This window comes from Austrofundulus limnaeus, unplaced genomic scaffold (genome assembly GCF_001266775.1).
Source record: "Austrofundulus limnaeus strain Quisiro unplaced genomic scaffold, Austrofundulus_limnaeus-1.0 Scaffold24, whole genome shotgun sequence".
Lineage (NCBI taxonomy): Eukaryota > Metazoa > Chordata > Actinopteri > Cyprinodontiformes > Rivulidae > Austrofundulus > Austrofundulus limnaeus.
In genome coordinates this window covers 2,522,375-2,528,375 of record NW_013952426.1, presented here as the reverse complement: position 1 = coordinate 2,528,375, position 6,001 = coordinate 2,522,375, and the positions used below count along the sequence as shown (strand labels likewise).

General features: G+C 39.3%; 1 protein-coding gene across 1 annotated transcript in view; it reads right to left on the bottom strand.

The window, feature by feature from the left end:
* Positions 1–1,338, bottom strand: part of slc6a9 (solute carrier family 6 member 9) — a gene marked incomplete at its 3' end in the record, with an annotated part of 99,051 nt that extends 97,713 nt beyond the window's left edge. Inside the window, 1 exon segment of the mRNA XM_014004493.1 lies at positions 826–1,338.
* Positions 1,339–6,001: the final 4,663 nt, after the last annotated feature.

Below are 6,001 nucleotides of genomic sequence, written 5' to 3'. Positions count from 1 at the left end.
GTTTTTAATTTTAGTTAACTAAAATGTTTTTTTATCAATTTCAGTTTCCGTTATTTAGTTAGTTTTAGTTAACTACAATAACCATGTACCAAACAACTCACGATACATGTTAGATCTCACAAAATTGCATAAAACTGTTCATGCCATTTTCAAGATGACAAAAAAAAAGTATAATGCTGTCCCTTTTCAGCATGTTTATTTCAAATGATATGCATTCCTTCAATATAGGTATGCTGGGTGCAAATAAATTATTTAAAAAGGAAAACCCGTCAAGTTCTCTTAATATTCAAAAAAGTACTCATTTGGAGGATGGAAAAGGGACTTCCAAAATTTTTCATCATAACCAGTAAAAAAAAAACTTAGACCTTTCAGTTTTGTATATATTTTACTATTATCTTTTAAGTCGTTAAATTAAAAAGGGACACTTCCTGGTATTGCTTGTCCTAAATGAGGATGTTTCTCATAGAGAAGTCATGAAAGGAAGTGTTTGACAAGACAGGAAGTGTCTATTTTCTATTAGGCCCCGCCCTTTAAATCAAAAGCCCCTCACCGCCTTTTTTTATTATTGTGAGCTCTTTAGGGGAAGCCCACCTACTTTGTTCCACGTGTTTCATCCCTTCCCCCTATTAAACAGCAGCTCTAAAACAACCCCCCATTCATTCTAAGTCACTCATACATTTCAGTGAACCACTTGGTTACACAAGCGCGTGCTGAGTTCCCAGGAGCCCATCAACACGCTACTACTTTATGAGGATTTCCATGTTATAGCCGGTGACTTTCGGTTCACATCTAAGCTTAAAGGCTGAAACTTCAAACAGAACGTACCGCCTCGTTGTTCCTCGTGAGAGAGGAGTCGCTGTTTGAACGCGGAGGTGCCCTCGAGTGACTCCCAGCTGGAGTTTACCTCTTCTTTTCGCGTCAATTAACACCGCTTAAGTTGCATCACCTTGGTCKTCGAACCCCCCACATCACTGCTCCATGGTCACTGCCAGCCCGGTAACTCCTCCCCTTGCTTAAAAAAAACAGGCTGACTGGGAGGTGGAGGTGTTGCTGGTGGGGGCAGTCAAAAATGAGGTCTCTCTCTCTCTCCGACGACACACAACCTGCTTGTTGAGCATCACAGAACCGGCTTCCTGTTCTCAAACTTGCGAAACGACTCAATTAGCAGCTTGCAGGTTATCAGCTGGTGAACACGAACACGAGCCTCCAACTTGACGTCAGTTACGCGCCTGTCACGTGATTTATCAGCAGCCTCCTCTTTATCAAAGGCAGCACGTGCTCTCTGTTCCGAGGATGAATGGCATGTGTTGCTCATCATTTTGTTAGGAGCCGCAGCGACCAGTACTACAAACCCTCCTCCCCAGTGATTGACACCTCCCCTCCTCGTGCTCTTTAATGAGCTAAATGGGACCGTTTGTGGCGGCAGCGTGAATTAGAAAACAAAACAAAAAAAAATGTCCTTAAAGGCGGAGGTGATGAGCCAGTGCGATGCTCCAGACAGACAGGTGTGGTAGCCTGGTGCAGTAAAACCACAGAGTGAGGGGGAAGACGAATGGCAGCTCCGGCGCTTTTTAAACACATCAGTCATAAAAGAAAAGAGGAGAGTGGGAGGAATGACGGATGAATGGTAGAAGTTAAGGAGGATTTTTTTTTTTTTTTTTTTTTTTTGGCATGCAGATGGGACTTTACCTTGAGTCAGGAGCGATCAGGTTGGAGGGTTGGTTGCAGGGGAGGAGACAAGCTCTGCCGCGATGATGATGATGATGATGTGTGGTAGTGTGTTAGAGGAGGGGGAGAGGTAAATCTGTAATAGGCTATGTTCGTTTATTTAACTGGGGAAGTGAGATGCTGTAGCTAAATTGGCAGAAAGAGGACAAGAAAACTCCCAAACACAAATACAGCGGGTAAAATCAGTATTGAACATGTCACCATTTTTCTCAGTAAATATATTACTAGAGGTGCTAATGACATGAAATTTTCACCAGATGTCGGTAACAACCCAAGTGATCCATACGTAGCCTACATAGAAATCAAACCATAAATGTCCAGAAATGAAGTTATTTGTAATAATGTGGAATGGCACAGGGAAAAGGTATTGAACACATGAAGAAAGGGAGGTGTAAAAAGGCATGGAAAGCCAAGACAACCGGCTGAACTCTCTGAGTAATTAGAAAGCAAGCCTGCCCCTTGTCAGTGCAAATTAATATCAGCTGGTTCAGTCCCAAATGATGGCCAGGTATCACACAAAAACGATCTGATGATGGGTAAAAGTAAAGAGCTCTCTCAAGACCTTCACAACCTTATTGTTGCAAAGCATAATGATGGCATCGGTTACAGAAGAATGTCTAAACTTCTGAAGGTTCCAGTGAGCACTGTTGGGGCCATAATTCAGAAGTGGAAAGAACATTATTTCACCATAAACTGACCACGACCAGGTGCTCCTCACAAGATTTCTGACAGAGGAGTGAGAAGAATTATCAGAAGAGTTGTCCAAGAGCCAAGGACCACTTGTGGAGAGCTTCAGAAAGATCTGGAATTAGCAGGTACGTTTGTTTCAAAGAAAACAATAAGTAATGCACTGAACCACCATGGCCTGTATGCACGCTCACCACACAAGACTCCACTGCTGAAGAAACAGCATGTTGAAGCTCCTTTAAAGTTTGCTGCACAACATTTAGACAAGCCTGTGAAACACTGGAAGAATATAGTCTGGTCAGATGAGACCAACATTGAACTGTTTGGATGCCAGAATACACATCATGTTTGGAGGTCAAATGGCACTGCACATCAGCCCAAAAACACCATACCAACAGTGAAGTTTGGAGGTGGGAACATCATGGTGTGGGGCTGTTTTTCAGCATATGGTACTGGCAAACTTCAAATAATTGAAGGAAGGATGAGTGGAAAAATGTACAGAGACATTCTTTATAAAAATCTGCTTCCATCTACCAGGATGATGAAGATGAAACGTGGCTGGACATTTCAGCAAGACAATGAGTCCAAACACAAAGTCAAGGAAACTCTCTGTTGGTTTCAGAGAAAGAAACTAAAGCTGCTGGAATGGCCCAGCCAATCACCTGACCTGAATCCAACAGAAAATCTATGGAAAGAACTAAAGATCAGAGTTCATAGAAGAGGTCCACGAAACCTTCAAGATTTGAAGACTGTTTGTGGAAGAATGGGCCAAAATCACACCTGAGCAATGCATGCCACTAGTTTCTCCATACAGGAGGCGTCTTGAAGCTGTCATTGACAACAAAGGCTTTTGTACAAAGTATTAGATAAATTTCAGTAAGTGTGTTCAATACTTTTTCCCTGTGCCATTCCACATTATTACAAATAACTTCATTTCTGGACATTTATGGTTTGATTTCTTTGTATGTATGGATCACTTGGGTTGTTACCGACATCTGGTGAAAATGTCATGTCATTAGCACCCCTAGTAATATATTTACTGAGAAAAATGGTGACATGTTCAATACTTATTTTACCTGCTGTATATATAGATTTTTTTAATTCATTCATTAACCCCCCCCCCAATAAATAAATAAATACAATAAAGAACACAAACCATAAATGAAATGAAAGGAAGCAGAAAAAATCATATTAAATCTGCCCCCTTTTTTCCCCCAAAAAAATAAATTCAAACGTTTGTACTATATAAAAATGATGTTGCATGGAGCGTGCCACAGGCTGTCGCGTTCAAACAGCACATAAACAACAGTGTTATACACAAAAAGATAATCGTAAAATATAACACTGAATGCACCATTACATAAAAATGAACCGAAAAATAAAAAAAATTAATAAAACCRTAAAACTGGACATGAAATAAAAAGAATAAACAATGCACATGCTGTGCTTAATTAATAGCCAGTAAGTCCAAATGTGTTTTTAAATAATATGTCATCAGGAAGWGAGAACTTTTCATGTGTTTGTAACGAGCTCAACAGGAGGACACAGTGAACCAGGCATAAAATAATACAGCAATTTTCTTCAGTGTTGGAGTTGAATGAGTTCCTGTTCCAAATGATGGAGTGTGTSTGGGAGAGAGATAAAATTAATTACCAAGATACTTGACACAAGGAATGATGAACAAGCAGCAGATCTGGTTGAGCTCTGTTTTACCTGCAGCAACAAGTCCAAAAACAGACAAGGTACAAGAGCAGCATGAAGTGACTTTCTGTACAGCYGTCAGGCTTTTAAAGGGTCTGAAGCTGAGTGTCCTCCTGTTTTACAAGCGTGCAACCTCCTGTTCTCTCCAGGCTTTATCCAGTTYCTTTATTTAGGCCTTCCTGCCTGATAGTGGCCGTAAAACTAACTGAAACCTATAATAAGTGAAAAGCTGAAGTTTAAAAATCAACAGATGTGTCTTCACTCCAGTGTTGTATAAAGTACCCCAAAGTGATACTTGAGTAAAAGTACAAGTATCATAACGATACTTTGGTAAAAGTTAAAGTCGTCTCTAAAAATATTACTTGAGTTAAAGTCTTAAAGTATCTGATATTTTTTGTACTTAAGTATCAAAAGTAAATTTCTGACACAAAATCTACTTATGTATTAAAAGTACTGAGTAAGAGCAGTTAGATTTTCCAAACTGAAATTTATTGGGAGGTGACTTCTCCAAAAAATATATTTTCTAACGGCGTGCAGCTGTGACGAGTTGTGTACAAGCTAATAGAGTGTCAGAAGGTTTATATTTATACTTCTCATCAAACCATAATTAAATTCACACTATCTAGGAGACACAATTTATCAGGATAGTATTTATTAAGTAATAACAACTCGGAGTAAAATAGGATTAACAACTTTCTACTTCTTGCCTTTTTAAAAAAATGTAGTGAGTAGAAAGTACAGGTAATTGTGTAAAAAATGTAATAAGTAAAAGTAAAAAGTAGGCTGAAAAATAATACTCAAGTAAAGTACAGATACCCAAAATTTCTACTTAAGCACAGTAACAAAGTATTTGTACTTAGTTACTTTACAACTCTGMTTCACTCTTAAACATTACTGAGAAAGCAATTGCAAGTCATGCAAAAACAAACACAGATCAACACCATCAATATCGCTTGTAATTAAATGAACATTAATATTTTAAATCACAATTTAACCAACAGAGAGAATTGRCCAGARGTGGTGACATCATTGRATAAGAAACATTAACTYAGCATGATAGAGCATTTGGGACAGCGGGACATTGCTGGCTACTAATAGGAGATGGTTTGAGACTAATGGCTGAAGTCTCAGAACTTCTATCATAAAGTTATCACACGGGGGCAGTATTAGACCAACAACAAAATTTTCCAAATGTATTCTAATGAAGCTGAAATAAAGTTCATATGTCCTAAATAGTAGAAAGACCAAAAGGCTAAGCAATGCTCTTTACAATAAGAAGTTTGAATATAGTTGTAATAGCATCAAGCAAGTCGGAGTAGTTAGGTGGCAAACAATTGCACAGGGGCACCGAACAAAATCTCAATACTGTGCATTTCCAATGCACAAGAACATGCAGAAAAACAATGTCAGGTTCTTCCCTAACAATTCACATCAACACATACTGTACTGTATGAAAATCAATATATTGCAAAAACAGTGTACAATATAAATTGTACAGAACAACAGAAATTTGATACAAATCAATGTTAAATAAAAACATAAATTAAATGAAATAAAAGCACGGCGGCTCTGTTGGAAGCTTTGATGCCTCTCAGCAAGAAGGTCACCGGTTCAAATCTCAGTCCGGGGACCTTTCTGGGTAGAGTTTGCATGTTCTSTCCGTGCATGCGTGGGTTCTCTCCGGGCACTCCGGCTTCCTCCCACAGACCAAAAACATGACTGTTAGGTTAACTGATAACTCTAAATTGTCCCTAGGTGTGAGTGAGAGAGTGAATGGTTGTTTGTCTCATTTGTCTCTATGTGTGTCCCTGTGATGGACTTGTGACCTGTCCAGGGTGTACCCCGCCCCTCGCACTGTGACTGCTGGATATGGGCACCAGTGACC